Below are 15,754 nucleotides of genomic sequence, written 5' to 3' on the forward strand. Positions count from 1 at the left end.
TCGCTTCCCTGGGGGTTTACTTCGTGCTCGGTGGGTGCCCGCTCTCCCCCCCTCGGCCCTGTGTTCTGGCTTCGCTTTTCAGATAATGCTGCGCCCGGCGTTTCGGTGACCGAGATTTCTGAGAGCGGCGTCTTCCCGTAGCGCTGCCCCCCCGGGGGGAGGCAGGGCAGCTGGGAGGCTGCCCACCGCACAGAGGGACCTGGAGGGAGAGAAGTGAAAGAGCGGGGCGCCCAGCCCTGCCCGCGGTTCCGCTCAGCCTTCTAGGAGCCCGCTCGGGGCTCGAACCTGCAGTGGAAAAGGGCTCCACTGATGACACCCTGCTGTGCGTTTTATTCATGAAAATCTTGCTTGTTTCACACACACAGGCGCCCTAAAGGGCGGAGGACGTTTGAAACCTGGCAAGTCAGTTATTACTGGGGATGGAACTCGGTTTCAGGGAAAACTTTTCACGCACGTCAGCCCTGGGGAGCAGTGGAGCCCAGCCGGCGGGCGGCGGCGGAGGAGCTCGGCGGGCCACTGCCCCCTCGCCCTGGTCCTCGGCAGGCTCCGAACAGGCAGGCTCCTCCGAGGGCCCGGGAGGCAGGGCGACCTCCTGCAGAGAACGCGGGGTCAGGTGTCCGAGCAAGCCCCAGGGCTGGGCTGGCTCTGCAGTCCCCCGAGTGCTCAGGAAACGGCGTTTGTAGGGTGGGTGTGCTGCCGCCTGCCCTGGGGACTGGGGCTTCCCCTGGCCAGCGTCTGCAGGAGCTGTGTAGAGAGTCAAGGGTGTCCAGAGGGGATGATCACGAAGGTGTAGTGTGTGTGTGTGAGGGGTTCCTCCCTGTCCCCGCAAGGAAGCTCTGGAGAACAGTCTATGAGATTAAAAAAAAAAAAAAAAAAGGATAAAAACCTCATCATTGAAGAGCCCTTGCACCACAATTTTTACTAAAGACATACTTGATCTTCACTTATTTTTAGTTTAATTTGATACACGTATATTTTATTATATTACATTGTTAGTTTTTTTTTTTTTTTTTTTTTGGTTTTTGCTTCCGTCGTGGTGGTTGTTAGCGGTGCTTTGAATCAGTGAAACATTTCTTCGGTGTACATTTATTTCTTGCCCAATCTTTTCTTGAATTTCAGTAGCATATTGCCAGCCACTCCACACTTGTCCCCTATTCAGATATTTCCTTCCGCCCTAATTTATTCTGCAGAAACGCGAGAGGACTCTATTTCTCGTTTTTTTTTTTTTGGATACGTTATAAAATAGGAACTCTAAAAGGCTCTCTGGAGAAGGATCTTCGAATCCACATTTGGCAGTTCATTTGGATACTGGATGTGCCAGGGAGTCAATGACTTCTTGATCTGGACCTGTCTTTTGAGGTGCCTCCAGCCTCTCATTTCTTGTAGACGAGGACTCTGAGGCCCAGAGCAGACAGTGACCTGGCCGAGGTCACCCGGCAAGACGGCAGCGATGCGGAGACCGGTACCTGCGCCGCCTGCCTGTGTGCCTCGCGCGTTCACGACGGTTTCTGTGCGTGTGCTGTGTTGCCACCGTGCTCTTACTTCAGCTGCCGGTGCCGTCCCGCCTCATCGCGGGTATTCCTGGAACTGTGGGTGTAAACAGTCTCTCAGCAGCAAGTCATATTTGAAATTAGAAGTCGCGTCGAAGATTTCTGAAGCTGGCGAATTTAGGAAATGTGGGTGCAGGTATCTCTCTGACCGCCTCCCTAACACAGGGGCTGGCTCAGTATGGCTTGGGTAGTTGTGTGTGTGCGTGTGTGTGTGTGTTTTAAAAAGGAATCACACCTGTGGCAGGTTTAGGAAAGGGACAAGTCGTGGGAAAGACGGAGCTCTGTTGGAGCAGGAATGAGGACGGGTGTGGAGGCTGGGAAGGTGGGATGCCCGAGGTCTCTGTGCGTCGTAGGGCCGGAAAAGCAATTTTCGACTCTGGCATCTCATCCCCAAGACAGGAAGGCCGGTCGGAGATGATTCCAGCTCGGGGATTTGGCTGGTTGCAGTGCCTGACCCTGCCCATCCTCGCAGTGTTTTTGCACACTATTTTTGGTTTCTGTGTGTGTTGTAGTCAGTGTGACAAAGCGATTCCCCCCCCCACCCCTTGCCTCCTTCTCTTGAGAAATGTAGTCCTGACATATTCTTTATGACGTTGGCTGGATAGTGGGCTGCTTTAAAAAAGGAAAAAAAAAAGCTGGTGACTGACAGCTGTCGGGTTGGTCTTATCAGGCTGTGGTTTTGCATGTTTTTTGCTTTCTTGTTTACTGGGGAGCAATAACTGTTTGCATGTCCTATCTGCTATAGCTGGTCCTTGAGCCTGCTTGCCTACCTGCTCCATCCAGAGTATGGAAAGTAGTTTAACTCCTCTTTATACTGCTCGTTAAATTCTCATATGGGTGACTCTAAATATTTTTGTTTTGCTTCAGAACAACAACGGAAAAACCAAATTTTATGTTTTGTTTGCAGACAGTTTAAGAAAACAGAGCAAATTGGTTTATGGTTAGACTGTGACTTTGAGCTGACTTCAAGTTCAGCCCCACGATAAAGATAACCGCGGAATACCCAAGCTTTCCTTAGCAGGGAGAATGAATCCTGGCTCCTGAGTGAGTAATTTTGGTCAGCAAGGAGGTTATTTAGCTCCTAAAAGTAATTTTTCCTCGGGGTTGAGGCCTAGGCAGAGCTGCAGAGTGGCTGCAGGCCTGGGTTTAGCCAGCCCATCATCAGCAATTACTTCTTAGTTCATTCACTGCTGGGCCCAGGGAATTATTTTGAGTGCAGTGCAGGAGGCAATTTTTGGGTGCATTTCCCTTCCAACGTCATGCTGTTGATTGGTAATATTGTAATGAACAGGTAACAGTACATGTGGCAGGCACTGTGCTAAGAAGGGCTTCCACGCATTCCCTCATTTGCTCGTTTCAGAAATAGTAAGAGGTGGGTGCTATCATGTCCCCATTTCATCTGAGAGAAAACTGAGGTTCGGAAGTTACCCAAGACTCGTAAGTGGTAGGTGGCAGAGCCAGGCCTAATGTCTCCATGGCCCTGGGTTCCTGTCCTGCGCTGTGAGAAGTTGGGTGTTTCAGGGATGGTTTTCAGAGTACAACTAACTGATGGGACTTTTGTTGGAGGGACAGACTCCTGGGACCTGAACCCTGATGGGGCTGGGAGTCGTATCGCCTTCTCTGAATCCTAAATTCTGTAGCATCTACTCCGTTTGTATCGTGGACAACCAAGGGGCCCTCTTTCTTGCTCATGCTTCTTTGGCAGCCTGAGCTTATGAGGTAAGCCTGCTTCTGTGGAGACAGGATGGGGTTTGGAATGGGAGGACCTGGGTTCAACTTTGCACTCTGCCACTTAGTAGCTGCATACACTCGGGCAATTCACTGAAAGTACGTGACTCCTCATTTTCTTATCTGGAGAAAGGGGCTAACACTTCCTGCTCCAGTGGGCAGTTGAGAGGATCAAACAAGATAGAAAAAGGGCTGCTATGTAAAATCTAAGGCACAATTCCATTGCTTGATGCGGCTGCTGTTGTTATTAGGGGAGAAGAAATGGGGCTTCAGGAATACTCACCAAGCGTTTTCCGTAGAGTGTTTCCTGGGGCATGTGCAAAAGGAGCTTAGCTCAATGCCAGAACATTTTTTTATCCTCACTTTTTAGAGAGAGAGGGCGAGGGAAGGAGATAGAGAGAGAGAGGGAGAAAGAGGGGAAGAAACATTGATTGGTTGCCTTCTCACTGAATCCGCAGCCTGGGTATGTGCCCTGACCAGGAGTCGAACCCATGACCTTTTTGGTCTATGGGGTGATGCTCTAAACAACTGAGCTACACTGGCCAGGGCCCAAAACATGTTTTAAATGTTCAGAATTATTTATTTATTTATTTTTTTGGTGGGGGGGATATTAGAAAAAAGATTGTAAGTTGTATATCAAGCCCATGATTTTATAGGTAGACTGAGGTTCTTTGTAGCGCCATAGTAAATAAGTTTAGTGAAATAGAATAAAAAGGAGATGCACAGAAAAATATTGTTAAATAATTATGTAAGGATGACGTGGTTCTAGCGAACGTGCACAGGTGACACGTTGCCGAAGTCTGGGAAGCAGGCACCGAGCAGAGGCCTCGGTGGGGGCGGGGGGGCTGGGCAAGAGTCCTGCCCTCAGGACTCTCCCGGGCTGTGGGGGGGGGGGAGGGAGGTATAACCCCCCTGACCCCAGCTGGCTGACCACAGTCACGAGACAGGCCGTGCTGCTGATGTCCTTGCTGTCCCTGCAGAGGAAGGGCTGGCCCGGGGTTTGCCAGAGAAGGGTGGGAGATGACAACGAGGGGGCCAGACAGTCTCTGTGGAAATCCTGGAGTGGCAGCTGCCTCAGACCAGGGAATGGCCGGCTGTAGCAATTCTTGTCCCCACTTCGTCTGGCCAGCTTTTCATTGGCCTTTCTGGTGGCCCCTTGGAGGGAGGACAGGTGCTGTAGGAAGTTGGGTATTACTTCCTTATGAGTGAAGCTGGCATCTTCCCGTTGTCTCAGAATTTCCAGGGCATGTACATGCCTGGGCGAGGGGTGCTGGTGAGGTGGCAGGTGGGGGCATTTCGAAAGCACAGTGGTGTCAGCTCCCACAGAAGGTCTAATTTTAAACATGCAAATAATTTTCAGTTCCACTTTTCCTTCTTCCTGTTGCAGGGAAGCTGCACCCGGTTGCCATTGCTGAGGCTGGAGCAGACAATATCATTTTTATGCCACGAATCCTCTTCCCCAGGGCAGGCGTGGGGTGGTGTTTTTCTGGGTGCCCCAGCCGGGCCTCAGCCCACTGTTATTTCATGGCTTCTGAGTGGGCGAGTGAGCGAGTGAGTGGAAATGAAGACTTGGCACCAGTTTGGAGCCTGTAACGCAGTGGTCCTTACTCTTTTTGGGGTGGGGTGGGTATGAGACCCTTATGGAGTACGTAAAAGGGAAGAATCCTCTCCCCCAAAGAAACGAACATATTTAGAATTTTGTATCCAACGTCAGGTGTTTTGTAGAAGCTTTAAAACAGCCCATGCAGCCCAGGTTTAAAACCCTGCAATCTAAAACATAGAAAAGTATTTGTCCCCTTTAAAGATACCGCCACCCCCCACCCCTGCCCCCGCCCCCACCGCGGGGACCCTTGCTTTCCTTCTAGGAAGAACAATGTTTCTATGTCATGTAGACAAGTATCCATCTTCATCTTTCTAAAAACATTGTATATACACTGTATTCTACTTAGGCTTTTAATTTACTAAGGTGTCTTGGAGATGATTTCATATTTGTACCAATAGCTTTCACTCATTTTTTAAAAAATGACTGCCTAATATTGTGATGCGTGAATGAACCATAATTTATTTGACCATTTCTCAATCAATGGGCACTTTAGTTACTTTTATTCTCTACCCCCACCCTTTATAAATCATGCTTCAGAGAATGTCTTTTGGTGCACATTTCACTGTAACCTTCATAAGCTTCATAACCTTCAGTCTTTGATTTTAGGGCTGCTGGGTTGGAGGGTTCATGCATTTAAGAATTCGGTGGTGTTGTTGAAGTGGTCCTCCACAAATATCGGTCTGGCCGGTTCGGTTCTCCGTACCGTCAGGTGAATGGAGGATCCTTGAATTGTGAGAGGTGGAAAATTGTACCCTGTTACTTTTATTTATATTTATAATTTTGAGTTGCATACTTTTTCCCCTCATTTTGGGCCATTTGCATTTCATTTTGGGCCATTTGCATTTCTTGCTTCCTTTTTTTTGTTAACTCCAGTTAGAGAGAGAGAGAGAGAAAGAGAGAGAGAGAGAGGGAGGGAGGGAGGTTGCCTTTTGTTATCGATTTCCACAAGCTCTTTGGTATTAAGGAAGTTAGTTCATTTGTGTTGCAAATACATATGTTTCCAGCTATTTTGGATGCAGCCCTTGTTCCTTAGGGACGCAGATAAGCAAAACCCTGGATGGTGAAGCGGGTATAGATCTCGGAGCCAAGCAGCGCAGTGGGAACGCTGGCTCTGCCACCTAACTAGCTGTGTGATCTGGGACAGGTGCCTTAACCTTTCTGATCCTTGCTGTTCGCACCTCTAAAATGCTAATGACAATTAGTATTTCCTCTCACGCAGAGTAGTTAGGTAAGTGAGGTCACATGATGTTCAAGTCCCTTACAAATGGGTTTAGAAATATCAAAGCAACTCACAAAATATTCCATCCACTCAAGCATTACATTACATTTGAAAGTTAGGGCAAAAGGCCATAGGTATGAGTCGTCAGAGTTGTGGTACAAAATCTTTTAAATTGGATTTAAGGGATTAAATCCACAATGGATGGTGTGCACGCCTACATGTATATGTACGTATTACAGTATATAACGGGGAACAGCCCTGAAACTGCCCTGAGAGCACAGTTTAAGTCGTATTTCCCTTTTGACAAGTGAGTATAAGTGGGCTGATGCATGACTAAGAGATGGGACTGAAGAGCGGCCAGTGTGGTCTTGCCTTAAAGGAGAACAGAGATGCTGACCATGGTTTTTTTTTTTAACCCAGTCCCAACCCCCATCCCGCCCCCCAAACAAGGTCCTTCTTGCATTGGCTTCAGCACTTTTCTTTTTCTTGCGACCTGGCCAGCTTGGCTGGGGCCACCTCCTGTCTCTGGGTACATTTTGTGTAGGGCTGAGGGGAGTATTTATGCCAACAAGTGAAGGTTTAAAGACATACCCCTTGGCTCCCGGTGCCGGAGGTGGGAGGCCGATGGGAGGCCTGGGAGTCTGCTGACTGCGCAGCCTGTTTCCATGGCAGCAAGGTGAGCCTGCGTTTCCTGCTGCTGGCCGAGGGGCCACCTCATTGTCCTGCCCTTGTGTCATGGGGGTTCTTCCTTCCTGGCTGAGGGGGCATCCACATGGGTGGGCCTGCTGTTCCTGGGGCCCGGAGCTGGAGGTCTGTGGCGGGTGGTGGGTGCAGAGGGGGATGGCAGCCCGGTGCTGAGTGCGCCTGTGTCAGAGGCAGACGGACCCGATCCCCCCACTTGCTGGCTTTGTGACCTTGGCCGGCTCTTCTGATGCTTGGCGCCTTGTTTGTTCTCACCTGGAGAATGGGGACAAGAATACCTACCTCACAGGGTTCTGCATAAGATCTTACCGTGGAGCAAACTTCCCAAAGATGCTGGTGTTTCATTGCCTGATTTTGCTGGGATGCTGGCGTAACTGACTGCTTCAGAAAACTGGACAAGAATTGTTTTTACCGTCTAGTTCACAGGCCCTTCCACACGCACGAGTTCATTCTCTCCTCACAGTGTCCCTGTTTGTCGTTGTTATTCCCCCTGAAGGTGTGCGACTTGTCCAACTCAGGTGACATCCGTCTTTTGCACAAAATAATCTCCTTTCACAGTGTCATCCAGTTGTGACCATTGCTCCAATGTTGAATCAGCTTACAAGAGGCAAACCAGGGCCATGGAGTCCCCTATTTGGCTCACACCTATTCATGCGGTTGAACTGTACATGAAATTACTGGTTTTGGTACTTTGACTATCGTGTGTAGTTCCACCTCCTATGTTTAAAAAAATGTGCTTTTAGAGGGAAGTTTGGGAAACGGAGTCACGGTCTTGCGTGCTGGAAAGCAGTGCGTTTAACACCGTGTCTGGTAAAACTCGGTTCAGCGAGTCTGGAGCAGCACTGAGAAGGAGGAGAACAGGAAGCGGCGGAGCTTCCTTCAAGCAGGAAGGACGAGCCCTGTGCCATGACACTTGTTTCAGTTACATGCACACCTGTGACGTGTGTGTGTGTGTGTGTGTACTGAATTCCATGTACAGTGAATTTCCTATCGGGGTCCCACCTTGCCCAAACCCCCCCAAGAAGCCACAGTCTACAGGGGATGGAGCGGTGGAAGGGGCAGGGTGGTGGGTGGCGGTGGGTCTGTTTCCAGAGACAGTGGACACCAGTGTGAGGTCCCCGTGATGCACGGTCGCTGTCCCCGTATGTAGAGCTGAAAACCGTCGTGCAACCGCTGGTGCGGGAAGGGCCAGCTTCGGGAGAGGTCCCTTGGGAAGGGAGTGGGTGGCCTGGGAGCCGAGGAGGCCTCCCTCATGCAGCTGCCCTTCTGGAAACTTCAGGGGACGGCCCCAGGAGGACAGCTTCTGGGCATGCTCCCCGTGCTTCGGTAAACGTGTTGGGTAGGGAGCCAGCACACACTGCCCGCTGTGTGGTGACTTTGAAGGAGATTCCAGGGCCCCCTGCCGTGGGCTGAGCTCTGAGGGGTCACTCCCCATCTGGCGCGTGGCGGGGACTGACTCGCAGCCCAGACGGCTCTGCCCCTAGGACCTGCCGCCCTCCCTCCAGCCCCGCAGATCTGCTCAGGACTCACGCCGACACCCTGGCGGGGGGTGGAGGGGGTGGGGGGCTGTTCGCCCAGTGGGCAGGAGGCTGATTCTGCTCCCTTTCGAGTTAGTTCAGGCTTTTTAAAAAAATGTAAACATTTTGAAAAATAAATAAAAGAAGAAAGTGAAATTACCTGTAATCTCTCTTCCCCCCAAATGGTACTATTTTGATGGGCGATCTCTGTCTTTTTTTATGCATATTCTGTCTATTTATAATAAAATAGTGTTACCTCCTACACATTCTTTACAACCTACACTTTTTACCTAATAGGAAAATAAAAAAACCCCGTGGTAGATGCATCCCTGGGGACACCCAGGAGGCTACAGTATGAACCTGGGGCTTCTTCCTGTAGGCTCGCTCTTGCACTGTGGAAAGTCTTTTGAAATGCTTTTTTTTTAAAAAAAACAAACAAACAAACATGGGCATATTATAGATTAGATACAAAATTGGCATCCAGAACTTTTTCAGCAAATACAGGACACAACAACAACAAAAATTTCCGTACTGCAGGCCCCTGGCGTGGGGGTGGGGGGCGTAGCGTTCTCCGTCTTCTCTGTTTTCCTCAGGGGCAGTTGGTAAGGGAGAGACAGTGTGTTGCAAACATTTCCCTCGCCAGAAGGTGTTCCTCTCTTCTGTAACTTTTAGCTGCTGCCTCTTGTTGCATTTATAGGGAGGCACCTGCATCCATCTCATTCCTTCTTTTGTTAGTCTGCTAGTTTGTTTCTGAAAGTGTTTGCTGTGAGGAGCCCTATAAAGATGACGTTGTGATTAAGTCTCTGAACGTATCTCTGGAGACTGTCTCGGGATACGTGGAGATGATACAAATAACAAAAGCAGCAACCGTAGGTTGAATATCTGTCAGCACTTTGTACCTATTAATTCATGTAACCGAATGAGGTAGGTACAGGGAAGGGAACTGAGGCCCAGAGAGTTATAACCTGGCCCACGGTCACGTGCTGTGCTGGAACCTCACCCAGCTCGCTGCGGGCTTCCTTTGGGGCACAGGAAGTGGGAACGGATGGCCCACATGGGCCAGGGCGTGTGTGAGCCTCCGGGGAGGACAGCTGGACTCGAGGGCCATTCCCATAGGTGGGAGAGCCGTCTTCCTGTGGAATGAATGACACGTTGACACTTGCTGCTCAGATCCGTGACATCGGGGACTGGGGTAAATGCTTCTTCCTAAAGCTACAGAAGACAAGAATTTCTTTGCTAGCGATTTTAGAACCTTGGAGCCATGAGCGGTAAAAGCTGCCTGAAACCAGTGAATGACCTCAGTGCATTTTGCTGGGGTCTCGGCCTTTCCGTGGTGAGCGAATGTGGGTGTCGCAGAGCTTGAAATCTGGCGCGGATGACAGGAGCTCAGGGTGTCCCGTTGGAAGAGCAGCGTGGGGAAGGGTACAGGCTCTGGTGTCAGCAGAAGCCTGGACCCAAAACCATGCCCTCCTCCTGCAGCCCTGACCCTGAATCTGCCCGGGTCCTGCCCAGGCACACCTGGGCGCCTGCCGTGTCATCTGCAAAACGGGTAATACGGTCACACCTCGGAACTCGCCAGCTTCGGACCGCCTCCAACCCCGTACTGTCGCGTTTTGATGAGAAAAAATGTTTCAGCCCTTGGTGTTTGCTCAGGATGCATCGCATCTGCTAAAACTCGTTTGAGTCATGATGCCACCGTGCAAGGGAAAATTTCTCACGGGAAAAGTCTCTTGGTACTTGTCGGTTTCAGCACGAGTCACGAGTTCCAGAACGAACTGAAGACGAGGACCGAGGCACCACGGTGGTGGCCAGGCCACAGTGATCAGGGTCCAGTGAGGGGAGGTGTGTCTAGATGGTGGCATTTAGCAGGCAGGCTCCTAATGGCTCGCTCCCAACTCACCCTCTGTATTAGTGCACCTCCAGACTTCGGGGCGCCCGCTGCCGTGTGCCCCAGAGTTGGGGAGACCTGCTCTGAAGGAGTTCAAACAACTTCTGCCAGCCTGGTGCCCAGGTGATGTGTTGTCTGAAGTGATGGCTGCCCTGGCTGGTGTGGTTCCATGGGTTGAACGCTGGCCTGCTAGCTGAAAGGTTGCTGGTTCGATTCCCAGTCAGGGCACCTGCCTCGGCTGCGGGCCAGGTTCCCGGTTGTGGGCGTGTGAGAGGCAGCTGATCTATGTTTCTCTCACATGTTGGTGTTCCCCCCCTTCCCTTCCCCTGTCTCTAAAAATAAATAAATAAAATCCTAAAAAAGAAGTGATCACCAAATCCTCCCGTGTGAAGAGAAATTGTAGGGGATGGGTAGGGGTGGGAGCTCTTGTACACTCACTTGGAATCGTAACGATCTCTACGAGAATGATGCCCATTAAGCCGGAACGGAGATCTCAAGGGAGAGCTCACTGCCCAAACCCGCCTTTTCTGGAGAGAAAACTGGAAGTGGTCTTGCCTGCCTTTTCCCCCTGCAGGTGAGGCCATCCCAGTCCATCAAGTCCTGACCTCGGGCGGGACTGATTAAACAGGCACAACCCCATCTCTTGGACTTAGCACTGCCCACCACACTCGTCTCATTAAAGCTGCAGCACCGACCCTGCTGCCTCTCACTGGGCCTACTCCCCAGCGCCCACCCTCTGGCCTCGTGCCTGCGCCCACTCCTCCAGCTCCTCTCCTCCTGCGCTGCCCGAGACCGCCTTCCCCTACTCCCTGACCCTGTGTTCTCGTTACAGTGTGGGCCCGAGGTGAAGTTATCCTCACGGCTCAGACCTGGGTGTGTCTAAAGTCAACCAAAACCTCCTATCGGGCTTCATCGTGTCTGGCTGCCGGGAGTCCTCCCCTGTGATAGCAGGCATCAGACAGCACGGAGTCGCCTCTGTGGACCGTCTCATGCTGGACTTGCTCACGGGACTGGGAGGGGGTTTAACTGGTGAAAAACTCGAGCTCTGGAGTCAGATGCCCGGGTGGGAAGTCCTAGGGTTACCTCGACGATGTTGTTCAGCCTCCCTGGGCCTCGGTCCTCTCCTCTGGAAGGCGTGGCGGTGATGTGACTCGGTTCTCGGGTTGTTCTAGGGAGCACGTGCAACCAGCACACACCCAACGTTAGTGAACGTTGGAAAAGCAAAGGAACCGTGCGTTGGGCACGGGGTGGGACTCAGAGCCTCCGCCTCTCGCTGGCGGCGGAGTGTGATTTCTTTCTGAAGTTGCACACATGGGGACCGTAGACTTGGAGGCCGTCTGACAGCGTGTGGTTGGGGCGAGTGGGAGAGCTTCTCTCTCTTCCGACCAGGGTTCCTCAGCCTCCGCACGACTGGCGTTTGGGGCCTGATAGTTTGTCGTGTTGGGGGCTGCCCTCTGCCCTCTGGCATGTGAGGCAGGCTCCCTGGCCTTTGCCTGCTAGGCGTCAGAAGCACCCTCCACCTCTCAGTTGTGACAGCCAGAAATGTCTCCAGATATTGCCAAATGTCCCCTCAGGGGCAAAGCACCCTGGTCGAGAACGGTTGCTTTAGGCAATGCCTGTTTTACCGTCTGGGCCCTGGTGGCCTTCGTAGTGGGGCTGGCTGGCTGTCCCCCTCGTCCCACGTGATCGGGCTGGTGATGGACTTCCCTGCAGTGAGACTACAGGTCTAAGCCAACACGGGCATTTACAGATGTGACAAACATCCAGACAGCTGGGTCTCAAAAGAGGATTCGCACCCGACTCCCCGCTGGCCCGGTGAGCACCCGGTGGGGATGCTGTGGCCGAGGGGGCACCGTGCTGGAGTGTCGGCACCTGGCGAGATGCCTGTGCTGCATTTCCCCCTGTGTTGCCAGCCCGGGTTTCCGCCTCCCCGGAGCGGGAGGAGCTGCCAGTTTCCCCAGCCTGCCCCGGTGGGGAAGGAAGCCAGTGTTAATGTGATATGTGCGGTGCTAAGCTCTGCTGCAGGGGATGTGAAGTGGAGGGAACCGCTCAGCGTTCATCAGGAGCCTCGGGGGCCAAATGTGCCAAGTTCCACACCAGGGATGGACTCAGCAAAGGGAGATCCCATTACAAAGAGCTTCACTGCCAAGTTCCCCTCCCAGCAGCTCCCTGGAGTCCGTTTTCAGCTTTCAGAGAGTGTAGAGGCCCCAGGGCAGAAACCCAGAGATAATGCCTTCAGGGACAGGGTGACCAGCAGGAACGAGGCAGGAGAGGAAACCCAGGAACCACCCCCCCCCCCATATGTGGCCAGCCAGGGGGAGGGCCACCCAGAGACAGGAGCAGCGACTTCCTGAGGCTCCCTGTTCACGCAGCTTTTCAGGAACCTTTGTGAAAGCCGGGAGAGGATTCCCAGCTCAGTGTGGGTTGCACCTGGTGGGGACACACCACCAGGTCGGTTCTCCCGCCCAGTTCCAGCCAGTTGTTCTGCGGTGTCTGCTGTATGGCCGCACCCCGTGTGCTGGGCTCCCACGTCGCCCTCACGATGGTTGCATGCGTGTCGAGTCCGTTTTAGGGACGAGGCATGGAGAGGCGAAGGGACTCGCCTGGGATGTGGCTCATCCCTCATCTCGCTTCTGCTGAAACCGGGGAGCTTGCAAACCTGAATTTCCTCGTGTGCCACACGAGGGTAAATCGGCACGCCAGAGGCTCGCGATCAGATTCGCTGAGAAAATGCACAGGGAAGCGCCGGCACCGTGCCTGGCACACAGAAGGTGCCTCCTTGATGCCCGCTGCTGACAGTGTCCTTGTCTCAGCTGACAGCGGCGGCGTGGGGCTCAGGCTCTGACCAGCCATTCTTGGGAGCAGAACCGTGTGATCCAATCGCACCGTCTACCTCAGGCCCTGTTCAGTGGGTGTTTGGGGGTGTGGCTGCCTGGGGTGCGGGGGGCAGCTGTCACTGGGGGAGGACAAAGAGTCTGAGGTGGAGGATATAAAGCAGAATCCACCCTTGGGGACAGAATGTTCAATCTCACTGTCTGATAGGCCGGAGGCCAGCAGAGCCCACTGCCCGGCACCTCGGTGGGTAATCGTTGCCGGTAAGAAGATAAGAGGGGTCATTGCCTCGAAGAACATCCGAGTGAGGAAGGACCTGGGGATATTAGGCTAGGGAAGACCAGTGGGTTCCATGCTGTGTCTGTCTTCAGGTGATTCGTGGGGGCTGCTCGGGCCCTGCCTATGCAGGGGCCCTCAGACCACTTGGGATGGCCCAGCCAGCAGGAGAGGGCGCTGGGATCAACTAGTGATGTCTGCCTTGGACACCGAAGGGCAAGGGCTGACACATAGGCTGTTTATTTGCTCTTTTTGGTGACCGCTGATGGCACTATGACTTTGCTCACTGGAGGGTCACCCAGAAACTCGTAAAACCATGGACATCCCTTTCGCAAGGGATCTTTTATTAAGAGCGCCCGAGTCTCTAGTTTCATTCCCGAGAAACTGGTTTTTGCTTGACTGCCTTCAGCGATAGGAACTCGCTGTCTGAAAAGGCAGCGTGTTCTGTCTTCAGGCCCCTCTCCCAGTGAGTACCAACCCCCTCCGAGGGGGAGGGGGCCTTCGAAGCCCCTTGAGATGGGCTCTTCCCGACGGTGGCCGCCCCTGGGGAACTTTCGGAAACCGCCCACGGCGGGGGGGGGCCCCCACTCCTGACCAGCGGCGCACACCAGCTCCTGCGTTGTTGTTTCATTGTAATCTCTCCAAACCTCCTCCTGGGAGGTTAATGTGTAGCCAGCGTCGAGAACCACTGAGATGAAATCTTTTTGTTGGAAACAGGCCCAGAAAGAGCACGATTATCCGGAGTTATGTGGAGTTAGTGGCGCGGGGAGAAAGGAAACCAAGGGGGAAAAGCCCTCTGTGAGGTGCCAGCCCTGTGCCAGGCGCTTTTACTTGCACGCCGAGACTCTTCTTGTCCCACGAAGTTACATGACTCCACTGCTGAAAACCCCTGTGCCTTCGCCCTGCACTCAGATAATCCCCGATGCTGGCCTGCCTGCAACAGCCTCCACCTTGGCTTGGAGGGGACCGCCAGGCCCTTCCCTCCTCCGACTTAATCCAGTCTCGCACCCCTCTTCCACTGTCACGCTGGCCATATCGTGGTGGACGCTGGCACCACCCTCTCTCCCTTGGGGGCTCTTTCTGCTGCATCCCCCCCACCCCCCATCCTCCTGGCTCCTTCTCAGGCCTTCATCCGTCCTTGCCCAGAGCCCCTATCCCATTATCCTGCTTCATTTCCTCTGGCCTTAGCACCACTCGTAACCGTCTTATTAGTTGACTGTGTGTGTTTCCCCACCCCCTGGAGTAGTAGTCACTGCAGGAGTAGGTAGGGACCCTGTCTGCTCCTCTGCTCCATCCCTCAGGCCCGGGACAGGGCCCGCCTCCAGGGGATGTTTGTTGGACGAGCTGAAAGAAGAACCAGGGCATGGAGCTGTTATCATCCCCAGGTTCCAATCGATGAGAACCCTGGTTTACTGACTCTCGGCCCCATGTCACTTCTGATTATCTCTCAGTAACCTTACCTTTGGCCCCTGCAGCCCCAGTTGTGTGTATGTGTGTTGTGTGTGTATGGATGTGTGTTGGGGGGGATCACAGTAATCCCTGGGGGTGGGGTTTAGCTAGCTCTAGGAAAAAGAGTGCAGATTTGGGAGTCCTTTGGAAGTTGAGTTTGAATCCCAGCACGGCTCTTATTAGCTGGGTGATCTTGGGAAATCGCTGCACCTCTCTGAGACCCAGGTTTTCTTCTCTGCAAAATGGAATTGCAGTACTAATGATTGGCCATCATTGAATGCTTTCTCTGTGCCAGGCAGTGTGCTAAGTGCTTTCTGTGTTTTGACTGAGGGAATCCTCACAACCACCTCATGAGGGAGAGGAGAACGAGATACAGAGAGGTTAGGCGGCCGGCCTGAGGTCACACAGCGAATCAAGGGAGCAAACAGCGTTCAAGCTTTGGCACCCCGGTTGTAGAGTCAAGGTTGGGAGATCGTGAAATCACGCCCAGTGACCCCAGAACAGGTGGTGGTGTCGAGACACTCAGTGCAAGTTAGCGCCTCCACCCCCTTTGACCTTTACTCTCACGGTGACATTTAAGTTTTCGTACTGTTTTGTTCTCAAGTCGGTGACAAAAGTGCCGATTTCCTGCTGGTGGGGCTCCCTCCCAGGCACAGCTTCTGTTGACAGGGCCTCAGGGAGAGCAGGGTGCAGGTGGGGGCGCTCAGCCCTGGTGCTCTGGGAGGGTGGGCACGGGGGTGCCTCTTCCCATCTTACTACAACACGTCTGCCTGAAATATTTACTGAGTGTGCGCTTAGTGCCAGGCCTTGAGAGTATGACCCATAAAAAAATGAAAACAACAATTTTCAGCCCTATCCCCTCAACTCATGAAGCCTTCATTTCCCAGGCCCTTCCTTACCTGGGCACTTTTCTTGGTTGTGATCGTTTTAATCGGAGAAGGGGGATCCGTGCCTGGGAGGGGCCTGTGTTGGCTGTCCCCTGCTGAGGTG

Source organism: Phyllostomus discolor, chromosome 6 (genome assembly GCF_004126475.2).
Source record: "Phyllostomus discolor isolate MPI-MPIP mPhyDis1 chromosome 6, mPhyDis1.pri.v3, whole genome shotgun sequence".
NCBI lineage: Eukaryota > Metazoa > Chordata > Mammalia > Chiroptera > Phyllostomidae > Phyllostomus > Phyllostomus discolor.